Source organism: Artemia sp. Qi Xiang Cuo, chromosome 1 (assembly GCF_049724085.1).
Source record: "Artemia sp. Qi Xiang Cuo chromosome 1, ASM4972408v1, whole genome shotgun sequence".
Lineage (NCBI taxonomy): Eukaryota > Metazoa > Arthropoda > Branchiopoda > Anostraca > Artemiidae > Artemia > Artemia sp. Qi Xiang Cuo.
The window spans coordinates 70526618-70550350 of NC_142794.1; the positions used below are offsets into that span (position 1 = coordinate 70526618).

Sequence of the window (23733 nt, forward strand, 5' to 3'; positions counted from 1 at the left end):
ATTTCTTCTGGCAAAAAGTGAAAAATTCCACATTTTTGCAGATAGAACCTCTACAGTACGGTTCTCTGATACGCTGAATCTGATGTGAATCTGGTGTGATTTTTATTAAGGTTCTATAGCTTTTAAGGGGTGTTTCCCCCTTTTTTCGAAAATAAGCCAAATTTTCTCAGGCGCATAACTTTTGATGGGTAGGACTAAACTTGATGAATTTTATATACTTGAAATGAGTATTAAAATCTGATTCTTTTGATGTATCTATTGGTGTCAAAATCCCTTGTCTTAGAGTTTTGGTTACTATTGAGCCGGGTCGCTCCTTACTTACAGTTCGTTACCACGAAATGTTTGATTAAGGGCCGGGGAAAGGGTCGCTCTTAATTTCATTTAAGAAAGAATGCCTAGAAACAGGTTGAAATGGGTTCTTAAACAAGCTTTATTGTTCGACGGCAAAAGATTTTATCATCATTCTTTTATACCGATATTTGTTTTTTGACAATATTTTTGTGATTGTGTTAGCTGTTTTTGGCTAGACTGATTAATCAACATAATGAAAGCGTTTATTGTGTTTAAGATAAACTTAGCTATGACTCTTGGATGAATTTTAAGCAATTGATTCAAAAGGACTTGTGAAAAGTCATCGCGGTACTTGTGCATTATATCCTACACATGAAAGAAATCAAGTTTGGTTAATGCTAATGAAATAAAATAAAATATGATGAAAATATAATAGTTAAAAACAAACTTGGGCTCTATATTTGCACATTAGGAGGGGGGGTGGTAAAGCATAGCATACATTAAATACCCAACCTAACCTAACCTATGTACCTTTTTTCCCCCTAAACCCCCCAAAACAATAGTTTAAACATTGTAAACGGAATGACAAACCATGCTTTGCGATCCATTTATCCATTACAAATTCCCGTTTGACTGGTTCCCTGAAGCATTTCCCTATAGCGCTGTGTAGGATATAATGCACAAGTACCGTCATTCTTTTTTCTCGCTGCTGATGTTCACGTGACAGAAGTCCCGTATACATTTTTGCTTGGAAAGCCATCGGATAATTTGAAAATCTATTCGCTAAAGTGATATTTAGCACCAGTTTCATTATATCAGTCCAGTGGTTCCCAACCTATATTGGGCCATGTATTTAAGGGGAGGGGCAAAGACAAGGCGGGCCGTGCCCCCCAGGCATTCCTAAAATCCTGACACCCCACCCCTCGGGATACTTGAATTTTATGATTTAAAATGTTAAGTGTATTCACCTGAAGGAAGCTTAAAAGATTATTAACCTTGGTATGTTTTTGCGATTGATCCTCTATATAAATCTTATACTAATGAAAATCATTGAAACTAATGAAATTATTAAACGCCAATGAAAATTATTGAAATTAATGAAAATTATCTGTGTGCAACGCCTTTTAACGATGGATGACGTCATTGAAATACTATCCTATATTCTAATTGCTCTTTAAATGTATAAGAATGTGATGTCATTCGCATGGAAAATACTGTTTGTTTTTTTTTAAACTAAGACTCTAAAGTATAGTCAAAGGTTGCACGTCCTGCCCGTGACCCTTATCGCCATGTCACATCGGTGGGGATTGCGCCCCATGTTGGGAATCATGGTATTAGTCTATATAAAGCTTAAGCTTTATACTCCCTCTTAAGCGTATGATTTTGTGACAAGACTATAGTTGTAAATTGCACTTAAACAAGTTGCAAGTTTTTTCATTTTTACAATGATTTTCAAACAATTTTGTGGGTATTTTTAATAAGAGAAAAACTACAAAGCAAATTCAAAAATGTAATTCGGTAGATGGTAGGGGTACCAATATACGAAAATTTATGTGGGAGGGCAAGGATTTTTTCAAACCATTTTTTTATAGGAAGACACAAAACGAATATTTTAATATCTGGGGGGGATGGTATTTTTTGTTACTTTTTTCGTGTAAAAACCAAAAAAGTATTTTTCATCGTCTATAGACTACTTTCTATCCCCTCTATCTGGAACCCCTGTTAGATGGTTCAAGCTAAATCTCAGGTATAAAACGATATCAAATTTCTCGTCTTGGGTTGAAATGTTAAATCCGTAGGATTGCAGAAAAAATAACATACAAAGAAATTGCACAGGGAATATGAACCTTAGGTCAGTCAAATGCTATGGTACCAACACCTCCCAAAAACATGAAAAGTGAACTTTGTTAGAGCCGCTAATTAAAAAGGTACATAATAGAGCTACTAATATCGGAAAATTCCGAGGCTGGGTTTTTCACACTCTCCTGGGAAAAACGTGAAATTCATCACTAGGCTAAATGTGAACAAGGGTAAGATGCAGATATGACTACGCATGCTTTTTTGGTTAAAGCGTAGAAGCGCTCAGAAAGTTGTTGTCCTACTTAAATAAAAGTTTCAGTAATAGATCTTTAATCCAGGATTAGGACAGATCGAGATGTTCCTAAGAAACAACCTTCGTCCTTCTCTTTTATAAAACCTTATAAACTCTAAAACTCTAAAAACTTATAAATCAGGATTTATCAAGGTTACAGGACTCAAAATCCTTTTTTTTTACCCTGATTTGTGCTGTAGATTTATCTATGAAATTTACACCTGTATACCATAAAGTGTTTCAACGTTCATCGAAGTTAAATACCCTTAGGGGGAATGGGTAGAGGTAGATAGGTCAAAAGAGCTTCTCAGCGCGTAACTTACACTCTGGACACTATATTGAAAGTTCCATCTGGATAAATAAACTGCTTTGCAAGATAGGAAAGTTTAGAACTTTACCAGCACCATAAACATCTCAGAGATTTCTCTTCGAAGACAAATCTCTTAGCTTTCCCCTCTTCCTAATGTCTTCTAGTTATGCCCCTTTCCCTTTTTGACCTTCTCCTGTCAAGGAGGGTACAAATGCTGGGAGTGCTTCAAACAGAGTTTGATATCTTTCTACCTTCTCCAACGTTGCCAAAGTCCACGAAAAGTGCATCAGGCCAAACTGAAAAAATACACACATTGGAGAAAGGAATAGTTTCAAATTAGAACAGATATCGTTTTCACAATCTTGTACCTTAGCTTCACATACTCTTTAAAGCCTCACAATTATGGAAGGGTTGGGAAGGTAATGACTAGACAGCACATCCACAAATCCTAACTTGGTCTGCATCCCGACTAAGATTTTATTCACCAGGCACAGTAACTTTCCAGGTTAGCAAATATTTTTACTTTGACCCATCTGTCAGTTTCTCAAATGCATATTCAATGGTTTGGGCACAATTTAAAATAGTGCGCACCATGCGTGGTGGAAGTTTGCTAAACATGGGCCAAGGCGTACAGCGTGGAAACGGCAGACCGTTTTTTAAACACCAGACAATATAGAAAAAATGGTTAAACATCCTGAAATTTAAAAATTAAATTAACCAAAATCAATGATTTTGCGGACGAAACTAGGATCAAATTGAGTGCAATGCGAATTAACATTACATACCCGTTGGATAACAAGAAAAAAAAAGATTCAAGGATTTTAAGAATTTCTACTCTTTTCAAAATGTGACCTTTGCTCATTTACCCCTTTGTGGTCTTTTTTTGCCGATCTTCATAGGAGTGTGAAGCAGAAAAATCACACATGATGAACTATATTCGGGTAGCGGGCTTTTTCAATTTCAACCTCTCCATCTGACACGGTTTAGCGCAATTCCGACACTAAATCCTGAAAGAAGGTTAACGGACAAAATGTAAGCCATATGTTGCAAATTCTTCTCGGGTCCTAAGCCCGTTAATTTGTTAGCGACTAGTTATCAAAACTGGTCATCAATGGTAGTTGAAGATGTAAAATTTAGAACCTAAAGTAAAACAAATTTTACTTTAATAGTTTCCTTAGATGCTATTTTTTTTGTACAATTTCTATAAAATACTTTGCAAGTCTAGTCCAGTAAATCTACGGAAAAAATCGACGATCTGGGACAAAATTGAAATATAAATGATTTTTACGCCATTTTGTAGAGAAAAAAAATCCTTTACAACATACCAAAAGTCCCCAAGAATCCCCTTGGCAGAACAGAGTGAAAAACGGGGGGAAGGGGAAAATCCAGGGGAAAACTCGAAAGTCTACGGCCGGTAGTTTTTGATGCTGAGAATGGCATTCCTGATGCTTTTGGGCCCAAGAAGATCGAATATGCGTCTTTTTTATTGCTGTGTAATAAGTCGTAGCTCAATTTCCCCACTTACAGGGGAAAAATAACGATCCTGCACAGCAGTCTGCAAGACTTGTTTTCTGCGGTTTCCCAGTGCGAGATGAATGAATATGTTACTTTGATTGCTCGGTCATTAGCCTTTCACTCCCCCCCCCCGATTTTCCAGTTACAAGGGAAAAATAGGGGGAAATCAGGATATCCTCTAAAAGGAAAAGATAGTCAGACGGCTCTACAGAATTTGGAGAGGAGACAAGGGTCTATCAACTCGGTTTTAAAATCCTCTATCACCGTTTTGACGAGAGTTTAATAACCTATTCCCTGGTGCTTCTCTTTTCCGCTTTCCTGGAGATTCACTAATGGTGCATTACACATAGTGGAAATCCGAGCGGATTGTGAAAACCGAGCCGATTTTCCGACCGGTTTTGTGCTTGAAATTTTATCTAGCCGAAAGCTAGTGGTTGTTAAGATCGTAAAGTGAATTCAAACTTTAGTGAAAATTTGGAGCTTTCCTGATAGCTTAGGCTGTTTTCAAATGTTTTATTTTGTGAGGCAGAGCAGAAATAGAAGGAAATAATTTGTGTTACATGGAAAGTGCGACGCGTCACGCTGGTTGTACAGTTCCTGAATTCTATTTTTACGTGTGAACAAGCGGTAAACCTTACGTACAACTTGAGGTAATTTGCTTCCTCGCTTTACGTCCTATTTGGGAGTGCAGCTTAATTGGTCAAAATTCTTAACTGCGCCTCCTGGCTTGAGGCTGATTAAGAGGTTTTGATCTCACAAATCTTATGGAAAGATTCGCTTTGTTGGTTGTTTTCGTATCCCAAACAGGGCTTAGGTTTGAGTTTAGCCACAAGTGTCACTACAATATGGTTTATGTAAATAATTCCTCTTTCTTGCCCGATAAGTTTTTGTTTGTAGTTTTCACATGATACAATATTAATGTAGGAAGAAGATGAATGTTGTAAGCTCTTCAGCCGCAGCATCTGTACTGGTGGTGTAAGTGTAAGAATCACAAAAATAAAAAGGAGCTCTTTGGATCAACGAGGTTAGTGTGCAACGGGGTGAACAGATAACAGTTAAAGACGGTGAAATAGTGCACAACCAGCAAAGAAAAGACAACTGCCGTCCGACGTCCATAGCTTGTCTCATAAAAAGAAAGAATGACGATTTCGAGAATACTCCAGCAGGTTGGACAAGTGCCTTTCTTCTTCTACAATAGAAGCCAACAGGGGAACAGTCTTGTGTACAAACCCATACCGACCATCACCTTCGACGACAAGATCGGTGGCATTGACCTACTATGGCATGCAAGTTGGATACATGACACGAAACGGGCCGGATGAAGTGGATTTATGCAAGCAATTCACCATGGGTCACACAAGGGCGCCTCGTCGATTTTTTTTTCTGCCTATGATCGACTATAATCCCTCCGATCTTTCTTGTGTATACACGACTTTACGTTTTGTTTCCAATAAAGCGCTCAAGAACCGAACGGTACAGGTTGTTACTTTCGATCAACCCTTGTACATGAAAGCGGTAAAAATCATCAATGCTGAGCCTGCTGATAGTCATTTCGAGGCAGCGGTTTGATCGGCTGTCCCCGGTGCCGTATGAGCTTTCTTGGAGCGATCGGGCACTTGATGACGGAAACAGGAATAAAAGAAGTGCTCGAATGCCTATATTCCTGTAACACTATTAAGCATATCCTTAGCGGCAAGGCTGTTTCAAGAGCCTTGAGAGTGCACGAGCTTATAGATTCAGCATTGCAAATCATTCTCATTTGCAAATCGTATGGTTTTGACTGCACAGATGACATACGTGCGAGACATCGATATTTTGCAGAAGCTCAGGCAATATATATGGCTCTACTGAATGAGGAAGTAACCCACGAAGACGCATCCAACGCAGACATAGTACGTCGAATACAAACGTGAATGAGGGAGTTTCAAGACACGCTACAGAACAAAAGGACTGCAAAAATATGGCTTCAGTATTCAGAAATGTTAGCAGCTCTTAAGAAGGCTATCCTGACAGAACGGACCGGAAACTGAGTGCAGTATCTTCAAGCACTCTCTGAGATGCTCCCTTACTTTGCAGCTACAGGCCACAAACTGTAAACGAAGTAGGTGAAAATATTTTTTCAACAAATGGGACAGCTGAAAAAAAGTAACCAGAAGCTGTGTAAATACATCACGGACGGGATGTTTGTCATTCGAAGAAGCGATAAATTTTGGGCTGGGCTCTCTCACAACTTAGTAATTGAGCAAGTACTAATGAGGTTGTTGAAAACAAGCGGGGGAGTTACGAGAGGAAATGGAATTAGTTAGACGCAAAGGTTGATCTGGACAGTTTCAATGCCAGTACGAGCTGAAATTAATGAGCTTATGTAGTCACTCACCGGTGTTGAGTACGCGTCATCTGGCCAGCACTTTTCCGCAAGACCAGCTCGGATAGAAAGAGACAGAAAGGACATAAAGGCTTTAGTAGCTTTTTTATGCAGTCCTGTCCATAAGATGACTGCACTCAATTGCGCAATATATTGAATGGTATGACAGCAGCAAGGGATGTCAACACGGATGTAGCAAAGGCAATAGAAAAATAAAATATGAAGTGAATGGACGACGCCAATGCCGATCGCTACACCTTTATATGTAAGAGCAAAGCGATTACGATGGCTTATCAAGGCAACATTTCCGAAGCTGACGGTGAAGACATACAAATTGACGAAAGTCTTCTATTCCAACGTCTTGCAGCAGCGGCAACTAGAGCTGGAGGGGATGTGGAAGAAACTCTCAGATTTGAACTCTCCATCTATCCTACTGCCCTTTTCGAATCGTCAAGCCTGCCGAGACAGCCAGATAAAGCGGAGTTAGCAAAAGCTATTTGGAAATCAGCAAAAGCAGAACCTGTGAACGTCCTATCAAAAGAGCTGGAAAAACAAATGATCGATGACGGATGGCTACTCCAGCATATTCCATGGAAAACAGGAAACACTTTCAAACAGATTTGCAACAATTACGTTTCCTTCGTGACACAGGCGTATTCAAATGCTTCTGTCGTCTTTGATGGTTACACTTTAGGTCCGTCTACCAAAGATATCACCCAAGTTAGACGAACGAAAGGTATCGAGTGTCCGACCGTCGATTGCACACTGAGTATGAAAAAGCAAAGGAAGAAGGAGGACTTCTTGCGGAATCCCAACAATAAGCAGTAAATTATTCGAGCTATTGGTAAGAAGCTTGTCCAAGCCGGCCTCACTGTCTTTCATGCAGAGAGATGCGTTCGTTCTGATTGCATTAATTGGTTTTGATGCTGACAAGGAAGGGGTAACCACTGTAGTCGGAAACGACACTGATTTATTGATCCTTCTCCTCCATAACTTGCCTCCGGAAGCCAGGGATCTCGAGCGCTCGAGACCGCTGTCAACTAAATACTCGCAAATCAACTTTATCGAAAGATTGCTGGGACAGGTTTGTCACTATATTGCCGTTGGCCCTGCTCTTCTGGGTTGCGAAACGACGTCCCGTTTGTTTGGGATAGGAAAGCAGGCTGTCCTGCCATTCCTAAAAAGCCATGAAGAATTTAGGAATAACTGTGAAGTGTTCCTTAATCCGCGATCTAGGAAGGAAGAAGTCCAACAAGTCAGTGAAAATTTTTTGCTGTGTTCTTACAAGGCTAAGAAAGGGGAGGGTCTAAGCAAAGTTAGGTACAGGGTTTTTCTTGAGAAACAGAACAGCCCAAAGACATCAACTTTTGTGAACTCAGAGAGACTTCCACCTACTCCATCGGCTGCGAAATTTCATTCTTATAGAGTCTTCTATCAGATAATGGAGTGGCGTAATAATGCGTCAGAACTCGACCTGAAAGACTAGGGCTGGCGATTACGTGACGGACACCTCACTCCGATCATGACAGACATCGGACCTGCTCCACCTCATCTGCTAAATATAATTCGTTGCAGCTGTACGCGTTCCAACTGTGCCAGTTCACGCTGTAGTTGCCGAAAAAATAAATTGCCTTGCACACTTGCTTGCAAAGACTGCCAAGGGATTGAGTGTTCCAATAAATATGTTTTTGTTGACAACGATGAAGAAGACGATGTTTAGTACAAATACTTGATCTTATCCTTTTTAGTTCAATATAACCCGTAATTATCTTTTGCTGTGAGTATCGAAGTTCCCTGATTTGTTTCATTTCTTACATTTAGTTTTGTCTTATGTTTCTATTATATAGTCGAATTAAATCTGCCCACGTACTCTGAAGACCCGATGCATTGTCTCGTCTACGGTGAAAACACTACAGAAAAGCAAGATACAAATCTAATACCATGTTTTTTTAAATCATCGAGTTAAAAAAAACCTGGGGGCAAAGTTTTGACCAGCCATATCGCCCAATTCTCGAGGATACTGTTTTCCCCCTCCCTTTCTAAAAGGGGAAATCGAACCAAGTCCATCGATGAAACATCATAACTTTCTTTTTTCGATTTCTCCGCGCAGAAAAAGAGCAGACGTGAAGTTCCAGCGCACGATAAACCTGCCCCTGAGTTTTTACAATTTCCCTCTTTTTTTCCCTTGTCCCCTGTTTTTTACCCTATTCCGCCCACGGAATTTGTGGGGACTTTTGATATGTTGTGCAGAATTTTTTCTCTACAAGACGGTGTAAAAATCTTTTATATTGCAATTTTGTCCCAGAGTTTCTCTGGGACAAACTCAAAACTCTGAGTTAAATATTTTGGCCAAGTTTATCCGCACAAATTTTTTCAGTTGGGGATAAGCCTACAAAAATATTATAAAGGAAAATAAAGACAAATCTATGAAGCAAGTTCTTTTTAAACTGTTCGTGGTAACAAACTGTAAGTAAGGAGCGACCCGGCTCAATAATAACCGAAACTCTAAAAAACGGAATTTTGATACCAATAGACACATCAAAAAGATGAGATTTTTATTCTGATTTCAAATATATAAGCGTCATCAATTTTAGTCTTACCCATCAAAAGTTACGCACTTGAGAAAATTTGCCTTTTTTCGAAAAAAGGGGGAAACACCCCCTAAAAGTCATTTAGGGTTAAAAGTCATTTTAGAACCTTAATGAATCAGATCACACCATCAGATTCAGCGTATCAGAAAACCCTACAGTAGAGGTTTCAAGCTCCTATCTGCAAAAATGTGGTATTTTGTATTTTTTGCCAGAAGAAAGATCACGGATGCGGGTTTATTGGATTTTTTTTCCTCCCAGGGGTGATCTTATCGACCCAATGGTCTAGAATATCTCGGGAGGGCTCTTCGAACGAAAATTAAAAGTTCTAGTGCCCTTTTTAAGTGACCAAAAAATGGAGGGCAACTAGGCCCCCTCCCACTCTCATTTTTTTTCCAAAGTCACTCGATCAAAATTTGGAGATAGCTATTTTGTTCAGCATTGTCGAAAAATATAATAACTATGTCTTTGAGGATGATTAATCCCCTAAAGTCACCGGGGTAAGGGCTGCCAGTTATGAACTTTGCCCAATGTTTACATATAGTATGGGTTATTGGGAAGTATACAGGCGTTTTCAGGGTTTCTTTTTCTGGTAGAGGGGGGATGGGTCGGGGGTTACGTGGGAGGATTTTTCCATGGAGGAAGTTTTCATGGGGGAAGGGACATTGCTATGAAGGGGGCAGCGGATTTCCCAGCAATATTTAAAAAAAAAGATCAGAAATTAAATAAAAAACAAGTTTTTCAACTGAAAGTAAGGAGCAACATCAAAACATAAAACGAACAGAAATTATTACGTATATGATTGGGTTTACCCCCTAGTGATTACCTCGCTCTTTACGCTAAAGTTTTTTTTTGTACTTTCATCAGAGCTATTCATTCTAATTAACGGCCTTTGTGATTAAGGAGTCATTCTTAAAGAATTGTATCACAATTTGAACATTAGCGTAAAGAGTGAGGTATTGAATAGGGGGCGAACCCCCTAATATACGTAATAAAAATATAAGAATGTAGAAGTTCGTTATGTAAGTTAATTCGTAAGTTACGTGTATTTATTACTAATAAAAACCTTCGTAAATAGAATTGAACAACTTTCGACAAAAGCCATTTCACCAAAAAACAGCAAAACTAATATGCAAATTTCGTCGTAATTATTCATGTACGGTGAGCAAAATCAAAACATGCTTTAATTAAAAATGTTCAGAAATTAAATAAAAAAAACAAGTTTGTTTTAATTGAAAGTAAAGAGAGACATTAAAAATTAAAACGAACAGAAATTATTCGGTGTATGAAAGGGGATCCCCTCCTCAATACCTCGCTCCTTACGCTAAAGTTTGACTCTTTTTCACAACTTTATTTTTTAAAATAATAAAAAACTTTAGCGTAAAGAGCGAGGCATTGAGGAGGGGACAGTCCCTTTCATATACGGAATAATTTATGTTGGTTTTAAGTTTTAATGTTGCTCCTTACTTTCAGTTGAAAAAACTTTTTTTTTAATAACCAAAAAAGGGCCATGCTTGTTCTGAATGTTTTAAAATTTTTCCCTGTATGGACTTTATTCCTCTTTCAAGGTGGCTTGTATCTGGTCCAATCTTTGACCCCGTATAGCCACCCATGACTCTTGTATGTAAGTTGAAGATTAAGCGCAAAGTTTTTTGCTCAATCAAACTTTAGATATCAGTGTAGGTACCAAACACTTCGTGGTAACGAACTGTAAGTAAGGAGCGACCCGGCTCAATAGTAACCAAAACTCTAAAAAGGAATTTTGATACCAATATATGCATCAAAAGAACCAGATTCTTATGCTGATTTCAAACAAAGCTTAGTTTCATAAAACTTCGTCTTATCCATCAAAAGTTACGTGCCTGAGAAAATTTGTCTTATTTTCGAAAAAAGGGGGAAATGCGTGTTCATTTTTTTTTTTCTTTTTTTTTTTGTTTGTTTTTTTCCCAGGGGTGATCATACTGACACAGTGGTCCTAGAATATCGCGGGAGGGCTCATTCGAACGGAAATTAAAAGTTCTAGTGCCCTTTCCAAGTGACCAAAAAATGGAGGGATGCTAGGCCCCCTCTTACGCTCATTTTTTCACAAATTCACCCAATCCAAATTTTGAGATATCCATTTTGTTCAGCATGGTCGAAAAACATAAGAAGTGTGTCTTTGAGGATGACATAATTCCCCACAGTCACCGGGGGAAGGGCTGCAAGTTATGAACTCTGACCAATGTTTACATATAGTATTGGTTATTGGGAAGTATACAGACGTTTTCAGGTAAGTTAATTCGTAAGTTACGTATATTTATTACTAATAAAAACGTTCGTAAATAAAATTAAAAAACTTTCGAGAAAGCCATTTAGCCAAAAAAAGGAAAATTAATATTCAAATTTCGTTTTAATTATTCGTGTACTGTGAGCGAAAATAAAAACCTGCATTAATTTAAAAACGTTCAGAAATTAAATAAAAAAACAAGGTTTTTTAACTGAAAGTAAGGATCGACATTAAAACTTAAAACGAACAGAAATTACTTTGTATATGAAAGGGGCTGTCCCCTCCTCAACGCCTCGCTCTTTACGCTAAGGTTTGACTCTTTCTCGCAACTCTATTTTTTAAAACAATAAAAAAAACTTTAGCGTAAAGAGCTAGGCATTGAGGAGGGGCCATACAGAATAATTTCTGTTCGTTTTAAATTTTAATGTCGCTCCTTACTTTCAGTTAAAAAAAACTTGTAATTTTTTATTTGATTCACATTAAACTGCAGTGCTCCGTCCAATGATTTTCCTCTTTTATTTTTAATGATTCAGAGGCCAGTCGAGATCTTCTGAATTTACTTTTTATCCAAACCTTTCGAAAAACTCCCATATATTTTGGCTTTTCTCGTATTTCCCTTTGTAGAGGTACTGCATCCGTATTCCGGAGCCGATTCTGTTTATTATTTTTTTTTTCATTACACAAGACTGTTAATATCACTTAAGCCCCCTGAAACGCAGGAGTTTTTTCATGCCTGGAAGCTACAGTTTTCTAATATCTTTCATTTGTTGTTCAAAAATACAAAGTTTTTTAGACATTACCTTATTTTTGTCAGTGTTGCCAGAGCGAAGCATGAAAATGATTAAGGAAAATTAACTGGTCAATTATAAGAATGCTTATCGTCTGTAGAAAGTCAAACATTTACAACATTTTGACTCCCAAAGCTTTCAAAGGAAGGCTACACCTTCTTGTGCTGTTTCGTGCCATATGCTTTTGGCTGATTTTTGTTGGTTTTCTGCCCAAGTTTATTAATTTCAAATTTGGCCCCCGGAACTAATAAGATCTGCATAACTGCATATGGTAGTTTTTTTATTATTAAAATTTACATCCCTAGTTTTCCCCCAAATTTTAAAGATATGGTATGTAAGTTTTCGCTTAAGCTATTCAAGTAGTCAGATTTCCTTTTTTCTGTAATGGAGAGTTTAATTAAAAATAAACGCCATAGTTTGTGTCAGCCAGTAGAACGGTTGTTTTGCGTTTGACAGACTTAGAAAATATTAAGTACCTGGAACAATTTAAGCATTTCTAAAACTTATACTTCCACCTTTTGAAACACCAATATATAAACTATTCCGTTAATCGGGTTTTACCTCTTTATTCAAATTATTAATTTATTCTCAGCTTTTTTTAGGGCTACTTCTCCTTTCTTTCGATAAAAAAGGAAAGTTCAGCAAATTGAGGTATTCTTGAAAAAAGTTACTCATGTCACAAAAATCGTCTCATTTACTTTCATCAATGTAGCAATTAAACTTTCATCGACCTTCATCAATGAAGCAATTAAATCTGCACGAATTGTAAATTGTAGGCAAATCGTGAGATAGCAATTATCACAACGGTACCGCACAATTACACAATTATGACGCGAATTACTGACCGATAAACTGATAGCACATGTTGATACAATAATAAGCTATAAAAAAGTGTAAAAAGGTTCATGGAAAACTGAAAAATATCAAGATTATCTTCTTTACCTATACATACTATTAGCTTGCCTTCTACATAACTAGTTTCCAGAATTTTTTCCCAGAAACATGTTCAAGAAATCAAGGATTTTCCCGATGGAGACGGTCCAACCCTTTTGTAAAAGCTTTTATTTATTTTATTTTTTAACTGAATTTTGTCGCTTAGTAGTAAGTAGGGAAAGTGGTATGCAACAATTTAAGAAATATTTCTGAGAGCTGGGGGATAATTTTTTTAAATGTAAGTTACTACAATGAATTTATTATAAAAATTACATTGTGAAAAGAAAACTATCGGTGGTGTGATATACTCAAAGAACGACCCTGGTTTCGCTATTTTGGACCACAAGCCCACGAAATGGCACCAAAACCCCTAGTGCCAGAAACTGGATCACTAATCTCAAATTCAAACTACTAGTCTTACGACCTTTTTTTGGTAAATAAAAAAAACTTCTTTTTTCTATTCTTTCTATCAGTTCTCTTTGTTTTTAAAGGCTAGTTTTGTTTTCAGGTAGAATAAAAGCATAAGTTTTTATAGAACTACTAATTATGGCTATAGGTTTAGCCATTTTCAGCGTATAATGCTCTGAATAAGCAGGTATAGGCATGTGTAGGCAGAATATGGAATATCTGCAAGAAAATGCTTGACTGAATATGTAGCATTGTTTCAGAGGTGCTTATGGTGGTAAATAAGATAATTAAAAAAAAATTATATGTAATTACACTATAGGATAGATATAAGGAAGACAATCTTTGTTAAATTTTATTTGTAGTACATAAACCATAGAAAAAGAAGAAATATAGAGTTTGATTCCCCATTCAATTTTGATTAGTCTCATGGTCCAAGATGTCGAGACTGATAAGTTACATGACTGATACTGGTGTATCTAAGGTGCAGAAGTTTTTTTCATCCGGTCCCCTGATATCTCTAATTTGTGTGTGATTTTTTCTGTAATATATTATATTCTCTTATAATTCACGATTTCTACACGTTTTTGAATTAGGGCCTTCCCTCCCTGAATATTGGAGTTTTCACCACAAAATAAAATTCCTGCGTCATGTCTGTGCTGGGTCTGTATTTCGTTCTGTCTCTGTCTCCCCAATGTGACCTGTGTGCCTCTAAAAGGTCAATACCGAGAAGTCTAGTGGGTACGACCTTGGTGAAATAGTGTATTGTTCTTTGATCAAGGCGTTGTTTCTATTCTAAGTCTTTAGAGTCACTTTAAATAGCAAAACATAACAATGAGAAAAACAAGAGACGGCGAAGTCAAAAGCTTGTTCTTCTAAAAATCAATTTGGCTTTTAATCAAACTGTGAATACCGTTTTTTAATTGCTGGGGAAATTTCGTTTTGTTTTCTCAATGTCGAAGTTGATTTATTATACAATGGAACGAATAGAGTTTAGATCACTACTCTAATAAGTTCTAGTAAAAGAAAAGCGATGAAATTTAGTTTGTTTTCGTTTTGTAACTAATGTCTCGCTTAATCGCCTTGTAAAATTAAATTAAAGCCCTTGTAATAAATTTTCTCGTGGGGTTTCTTACTTTTCATCACCTGGTGCAAATATCAGAGCGTCGATTTTCCTACCACGTGTGGTACACTCCTTGTCACATGAAGAAACTTATTCGCCATCTTCTTTTGACACGTGTGGCACACTTTCATCACGTATGACGCGTCCCTATAATGTACACTGTTTTTGAAATTGGGTGTCCCCTTAATTTTTACAGATTACAGGAAAATTATGGGTCAATTACCGATATGAATTTGTGCAGCTTCTTTATTACTACTACTACTAGTGCCGACGCTATCAAACCGTTAAAGCACGAAGTCATCTGAGACCAGCACCTCATCCACCTTACAATGTTCAGAACTCGACTTTTTATTTCCTTTCCTATATTTTATACTTCCTTTAAATTCGTCCTTATGCGCTGGAAGGCATCCTGCTTTTGTTTTTACCAATCCAGATACAAACAGAAGACAGAAGGCACCTGTGAAACGTGACCTAACTATCTAAGCCTTTCTTTCAATAAAATAAAAAAAACAAGTTTTTTTTAACTGAAAGTAAGGAGCGATATTAAAACTTAAAACGAACAGAAATTATTCCGTATATGAAAGGGGCTGTCCCCTCCTCAACGCCTCGCTCTTTACGCTAAAGTTTTTTTGTTGTTTTAAAAAATAAAGTTGTGTGACAGAGTCAAACTTTGGCGTAAAGAGCGAGGCGTTGAGGAGGGGACAGCCCCTTTCATATACGGGATAATTTATGTTGGTTTTAAGTTTTAATGTCACTCCTTACTTTCACTAAAAAAAACTAGTTTTTTTATTTAATTTCTGAGCGTTTTTGAATTAATGCAGCTTTGATTTTGGCTCACCGTAAATGAATAATTAGAATGACATTTGCATATTAATTTTACTTGTTTTGGCTAAATGGCTTTCTCGAAATTTTGTTCTGACGTAACTTACGAATTAACTTACGTAAGAACTTCTACATTTGTACGTTTTTATTACGTATATTAGGGAGTTTACCCCTAGTCAATACCTTGCTCTTTACGCTAAAGTTCGAATTTTGTTCAAATCACAAGCCCCTGAATCACAAAGGCCGGTAAATTAGAATAGATATTTCTTTTGAAATTACTAAGAAAAACTTTAACGTAAAGGGCGAGGTATTGGCTTGGGGGTGAACCCCTCATATACGTAATAATTTCTGTTTGTTTTAAGTTAAAATGTTGCTCCTTACTTTCAATTGAAAAAAAACTTGTTTTTTTATTTAATTTCTGATCGTTTTTTAAATAATGCTGGGAAATCCAGCGCCCCCTTCAGCAAAATGTCCCTTCCCCCAAGGAAACATTCTACATCGAAAAATCCTACTCCATAACCCCCTCCTCCGTCCCTTTCCCCCACCAAAAAAATTCTTCCTGAAACATCTGTATACTTTCCATTAACCAATACTATATATAAACAATGGGCAAAGTTCATTACTTGCAGCCCTTCCCCCCTGAAATTATGGGGGATTAAGTCATCCTCAAAGACATTTTGATTAGATTTTCGATTATGCTGAACAAAATGGCTATCTCAAAATTTTGATTGGGTGACTTCGGAAAAAAATGAGCGTGGGAGGCGGCCAAGTTTCCCTCCAATTTGTTTTGTCACTTAAAAAGGGCACTAGAGCTTTTAATTTACTTTCAGATGAGCTCTCTCACGATATTCTAGGACTACTGGATCGATAAGATCACCCCTGGGGAAAAAAAACAAACAAATAAACACGTATCCGTGATCATTCTTCTGGCAAAAAATACAAAATTCCACATTTTTGTAGATAGGACCTTGAAACTTCTATAGTAGGGCTCTCTAATACGCTGAATTGATGGTGTGAATTTCATTAAAGTTCTATGACTTTTAGGGGTTGTTTTCCCCTTTTTTCGAAAATAAGGCAACTTTTCTCAGGCGCGTAACTTTTGATGGGTAAAAATAAACTTAAAAAAAATTGTATGTTTGAAATGAGCATAAAAATATAATTCTATTGATTTATCATTTGGTATCAAAACTTCGGTTTTTAGAGTTTTGGTTACTATTGAGTCGGGTCGCTCCTTACTTACAGTTCGTTACCACGAACTGTTTGATTATAGTCCTCTGAAGTGGGTTGAACTATATTTTTCGTTCAGCCTATTGTTTAACATACGGTCATTCTAATGAGAGCCTAAGACGATCCTTAGACAGTTCAATCTTTAATAGCGATGTTAATTTAAACAGCTTTATCATCAAATAGCCCTCCTATAGCTTAAAGAAATGAGACGAAAGGAATTCCCACCTTAGAAGTCAACGGGTATCTTTCTGAAATGCCGTCTAACACCGTAAATAAAGTTAAAAGACAAAAGAACCTGCTTCAAATCATCGGGAGGACCACCGTCACCAAACTGTTTTTCGAGGAGTAACTTCAATTCTTCTTTGGAAAAATCAACTAGTATTAAACTCGGGAAAACCAACTATTGGGTATCCTATTAATAAAACCAAGCCAAACTTATAGTTATATTTAGTCAACATTTTTCAAGGAAATGAATCTTAGCAAAAATAAGCTGAAAAAAAAATCAATCGAAATTTACTTTTTGTATACAACAGACTTAGAAAAAAAATAGTTTTTACCTTTTATACTTATTTTGAAAGTTCAAAGATAACTTTTTGGGCACCAATAATATCAGTAATACTACTGTGACTACTATTACAACTATATCTAAGAGTATGAAGGTGAAATTATCAAGGAATTTTGAGGGGGGAGGGTGAACTGAATCACAACACGCCGTCTTTATGCAGGTTTTCAAAAGAGTATAACAGCAATTTCTTAGGAAAAGTGGTGTATGAAGTTGAAACTAACAGGGCTTGTTGTGAGGGATGTATACTACTACTACTGTTACTATTATTACTACTTCTATTACTATTATTACTACTTCTATTACTACTACTATTGCTGCCACTAAAGCTTAGGTTATTACTATTGATTCTACTGCTATTAAAACTACGGGTATTAAGGCAAAAAATTTGGGATATACAGAAACTGTATGGACCTAATTCGAAACAAACTATGCCTACACAAGTTGTCAAGTGGCGCATCAGTAATGCTCCAGGAACGGTTGATGGTGTTAAACTGAAACTTACAGCGTGTGTTGAAGGGGATATTGAAGAAACCAAAGGTGAAGCTTCTAAGGAATATTTAGGAGGATGTTGAACTAAATCAAACAAACTATGAGCACCTGGGCTTTCAAAAAGGTGACAAAGCAATATCTGAGGAACAGCTTATATTATTAAATTAGACCTTTAAGGGTAATTTGTGGGGAATTTTGATCTAGCCAGAAGGCACTATGAGTATACTTTTAATACTACCACTACAGTTACTGTACCTAATGACGCCAAGGGTATTGAGGTGAAACTTTTAGGGAAAGTTTAGGGGGAGTCTTAATACAACGAAAAAACTATGTGTGTGTAGATTTTCAAACGGGCATATAAGCATTGTCATTGGCAACATTGCCTTATAATAGCTATAAATATCATTGAAACTTGTAATGGAGCTAATTTGATTTAAGATTAAAAGTTCTGGTGTCCTTTTTAGGAGTAAAAAGAGATTGGACTATTGAGCCGGGTCGCTCCTTACTTACAGTTCGTTACCACGAACTGTTTGATTATATTCCTCTGAAGTGGGTTGAACTACATTTTTCGTTCGGTCTATTGTTTAACATACGGTCATTCTAATGAATGACCGCCTTTTTTTGAACTGCCTTTTGACGAAACCGACCAAACTAACCTAACCTGACATTAAATGGCCGGATCATCCAATCACACCTCGGCCAAATCACAGCATCTGCGTCAGCTTAAACGATGCAGAAGCTATCTGAAATAGTTTAAACAAAATTCTTTACCGCATTTTCTTCAAACTAAGTTAAAAACAATTATCTGTAACTGTTATGTCTTCCAAACCCTAATTTTCGAACATAAAACTGTCGGTTAATAATCGCAAAGAAAATTCAGAGTTTCAAGGAGATTGGTAAGGCAAAACTAGTTGCGAATTCTTAGTTGCAAATTTAAAAAAATGAGTCAGCAAATCTGACTATTTGTTATAATCTGACTATATTATTATTCAACCAGATGTAACCGGAAAAATTCCCTTAATTATGTTTTTACTGTGATATTTAATTATTCTTTACATGTTTTTCTAAATTGTTAATGGGCTCATGATCATACTGAAATCTTTGAATTCGTTGTAACAATCTGTATAAGGTTATATATAGCCATAAATATAATTGAAACTTTCAAAGAAGCTAATTCGATTCAAAATTAAAAGTTCTGGTGCCCTTTTTAAGAGTAAAAAGAGATTGGAGGGCAAGCAGCCCTTCTATCAACCTCATTCATTTTCAAAACGCATCCAGTCAACCGATACGTTTTGGTGCCCAAAAAGTTATGGTGCCCTTTTTAAGAGTAAAAAGAGATTGTAGGGCAAACAACCTTTCTCTAAACGACCGAAAAAGATACGAGCCAGATAAAAGCTTGTCTTATTTTTGAAAAAGGGGAGAAATACCCCCTAAAAGTAAAGGAATCTTAATAAAAATCCCCCCATAAGATTCAGCGTATCAGAAAATTCTACTGTAGTGGTTTTAAGCTTCTATCTACAAAAATGTGGAATTTTGTGTTTTGTGGATCAGGGTGCGTGTTTATTTATTCATTTTCTTTTTCCTAGAGGTGATAGTATCGAACCAATGGTCCAAGAAGATCATCAGAGGGCTCATTCAAACGAAAATTCAAAGTTCTAGTGCCTTTTATAAGTGACCCCTTCCTTACGACCTTCCTTCCCCAAGGTCATCCGGTCAAATTTTCATGTATCCATTTTTCAGCACAGTTCTAAGGTTCAATAACTATGTTTTAGGTGATGACATGGCCCTCCATAGTCCCTGGGGATAGGTTTATAAGCTATGCAATTATGGTGATATAATGGGAATCGGACGGAACCAATGGTATTAGAAGATCGGCAAAGGGGTCATTCAGACGGAAATTTAAAGTTACAGTGCCTTTTTTAAGGTACCAAAAAGGCCGGGAATCAGTTAACCTCCACAACCCCCCCCCTCCAACCCTATTCAACCAAAGTCGTTCGATGGAATTTCGAGATTACCATTTCGCTCAGAATAGCTGTTTTGTTTAAGAAAAATGAATTTGGGGATACAACTTTGACTATTAAAAATGGTACTAGCCACTCCAATTTCTAATAGAATGAGCCTCTTCGATTGGGGGATAGGGGAAAGGGGGATAGGGGAATCATTTTTAAATGATAATACCTCAAATTTTTTTTAATTGAAAGCAGGAATGCCAAAAATATAATTTTTTTTTTCATTTAAAGCGAAGACGGAAGAAAATGATATAAAATTCCCTGGGAAACCATAGAAATATTTTTATATACCCAGGGCTCCCCATTGGGACTTGTTCATTGTCTTGGGTATTTTTAGATTCTCATAGGCTACTGGCATAATTTGACTTTTGTGTATGCTCACTTTTAATTAGATTCCTTGGACTCTATTGAATACCACGGCAAATATATTATCTATTATTTCAATTATTATGCAAGGGCTCTGAAACGCCTCAGCCGTTTCGTTTCTACCAGATTTCTGCTTCTCTTGATGAATAATGAAGAAGGCCAGCGTCCAGCCAGCGATTTGTGAAGTTTTTAACTCATGAATAGGCCTGAATCTGAGGTAAATTCAAGATGGGATTTGACTAAGACTGATGAAAACATTAATATTTGCGGCTAACATTGATCGCGCCAGCGGTGGCGTACCGGTGGCGCACTGACACTGCTATTTTTGCCCCGCCGCCGCCAACCTTCTCTTATCGGCGCGGCGCCGTGGTCTAGTTATAACGTTATACAGATTGTTACAACGAAGTAAAATATTTCAGTATGATCATGAGCCCATTAACAAATTAGAAAAACATATGAAGAATAACTAAATATTACTGTAAAAACATAATTAAGGGAATTTTTCCGCTTACATCTGGTTGAATAATAATATGGTCAGATTATAACAAATAGTCAGATTTGCTGACTCATTTTTTTAAATTTGCAACTAAGAATTCGCAACTAGTTTTGCCTTACCAATCTCCTTGAAACTCTGAATTTCCTTTGCGATTATTAACCGACAGTTTTATGTTCGAAAATTAGGGTTTGGAAGACATAACAGTTACAGATAATTGTTTTTAACTTAGTTTGAAGAAAATGTGGCAAAGAATTTTATTTATAATTATTTCAGCTAGCTTCCGCAACATCTAAGCTGACGCAGATGCTGTGATTCGGCCGAGGTGTGATTGGATGATTCGGCCATTTAATGTCAGGTTAGGTTAGCTTGGTCGGTTTTGTCAAAAGGCAGTTTCAAACAGTTCGTGGTAACGAACTGTATTAATGTAAGGAGCGACCTGGCTCAATAGTAACCGAAACTCTAAAAACGGAATTTTGATACCAATAGATACATCAGAAGAATCCGATTTTTTTGCTGATTTGAAATATATAAGTTTCATCAAGTTTAGTCTTACCCATCAAAAGTTACGCTGCTGAGAAAATTTGCCTTATTTTCGAAAAAAGAGGGAAAACCCCCCTAAAAGTCATAGAACTCTAATAAAAATCACACCATCAGATTCAGCGTATAAGAGAACCCTACTATGGAGGTTTCAAGCTCCTATCTGCAAAAATGTGGAATTTTTTATTTTTTGTCTAAAGAAAGATCACGGATGCGTGTTTATTTGTTTGTTGTTTTTTTTTCCAGGGGTGATCGTGTCGATCAAGTAGTCCTAGAATATCGTGAGAGAACTCATTCGAACGGAAAGTAAAAGTTCTAGTGTCCTTTTTAAGTGACCAAAAAAATTGGAGGTCAATTTGACCGCCTCCCACGGTCATTTTTTCCCGAAGTCACCCAGTCAAAATTTTGAGATAGCCATTTTGTTCAGCTTAGTGAAAAATTTAGTAAACATGCATCTGAGGATAATTTAATCCCCACAGTTCTTGGGGGAAGGGCTGTAAGTTATAAACTTTGCCCATTGTTTACATATAGTATTGGTGTTTTCAGGAGGTATTTTTTTCTAGTGAGGGGTTGGGGTCGGAGTAGGGGTTACGGGGGAGGATCTTTCTATGGAGGACATTTCCTTGGGGGAAGGAACACTTCCATGAAGGGGGCGCCACATTTCCCAGCATTATTTAAAAAAAGATCTAAATAAAAAAACAAGTTTTTTTTCAACTGAAAATAAGGAGCAACATTAAAACTTAAAACGAACAGAAATTATTAGGTATATGAGGGGGTTCGCCCCCAAGTCAATACCTCACCCTTTGCGCTAAAGTTTTTTAGTACTTTCGAAGGAGATATCCATTCCATTTAACAGACCTTTGGATTCCAGGCACTTATTGCTTTAACAAAATTCAAAAATTAGCTTAAAGTGTGAGGTATTGATAAAGGGGCAAACTCCCTAATTTACGCAAGAAAAAAATACGAGTACAGAAATTCGTTACGTAAGTTAAGTCAGAACAAAATTTCGAGAAAGCCAATTAGCCAAAACAAGGAAAATTAATATGCGAATTTCATTTTAATTATTCATGTACCTTGAGCCAAAATCAAAGCTGCATTAATTCAAAAACGTTTAGAAATTAACTAAAAAAATTTTTTTTTAACTGAAAGTAAGGAGTGACATTAAAACTTAAAACGAACAGAAATTATTCCGTATATGAAAGGGGCTGTCCCCTCCTCAACGCCTAGCTCTCTACGCTAAAGTTTGACTCTGTCTCACAACTTTATTTTTGAAACAAAAAAAAAACACTTTGCGCAGCGTATCTTTTTTTCTTCCATACCAGGGCACTTCGTATCGAAAGAGTTGTCGTAGAAACTTCAAAAAGGGCTCATTTGATTGGAAATTGGAGTGGCTTGTGCTCTTTTTAATTGAGGAAAGTAATTGGAAGGCAACTAACACCCCTTCCACGCCCACCATTTCCCCAAACACATCCAATCAAAATTTTGAGATAGCCATTATGTTCAGTGTACTTGATTTCCAGATAGAAATTATGCTTTTAAGGAGGACACTCCCCTGCAACCCCCAGGGCAATGATTGTGAGTTTAGCCCTGGGGGCATATAAGGGTTTCTAGAAAGCGTTGTCGTAGAAACTTCAAAAAAGCCTCATTCGATTGGAAATTCAAAGGGCTAGTGCACTTTTAAATACTCGAAAGCGATTTAAGGGCAACTAACCCCCCTATCATGCGCACCTTTTCCCCAAACACATCCAATCAAAATTTTGAGATAGCCATCTTGTTCAACGTAGTTGAAAGTTCTGGAAGTTAGATCTTTGAGGATGGCAACCCCCCCAGCCCTCAGGACAAGGGTGATAAGTTATGTCCTGGGGGCATATAAGGTTTCTATAGAAAGTGTCGTCGTAAAAATTTCAAAAAGGGCTCATTTGATTGGAAATTGGAATGGCTAGTACCCTTTTTAATACTCGAAAGTGATTGGAAGGCAAGTAACACTCCTTCCACGCCCACCATTTATCCAAACCCATCCAATAAAATTTTGGAGATAGCCATTTTGTTCGAAGTAGTTGAAGGGTCCGGAAATTATATCTTTGAGGATGACAATCCCCCCACGGCCCTCAGGGTTAGGGTTGTAACATATGCCCTGGGAGCATAAAAGGTTTTTATTGAAAGGTTTGTCGTAGAAGCTTGAAAAGGGGCTCATTCGATTGGAAATTCAAAGGGCTAGTGCCCTTTTTAATAGTCAAAAGTGATTTGAAGGCAACTAACCCACCTCTCAAGCCCACTTATTCCCCAAACACATCCGATAAAAATTTTTAGGTAGCTATTTTGTTCAACGTAGTTAAAAGTTGTAGAAATTAGGTCTTTTATTAACTTAACTTAAAGGCTTCAAATTTTTCTGGCTCTATCGACGGATACAGCTTAAGAATATTGGACACTCCGTGACCAAATTTTGCCCAAAATTTTCCATGCAAGATGTGTATACGTGGACGTTGGGCTATCAAGTTGGGTAAATCTTCTTTGTTCAAAGTGTTTGGTTTAGTCAAGTGTGTCAA

At 37.0% G+C, this 23733-nt stretch overlaps 1 protein-coding gene across 2 annotated transcripts in view; it reads left to right on the forward strand.

Moving 5' to 3' along the window:
• The window catches only part of sha (shavenoid), a 150417-nt gene that overhangs the window by 1522 nt on the left and 125162 nt on the right, over window positions 1-23733 (forward strand). The window lies entirely within an intron of this gene.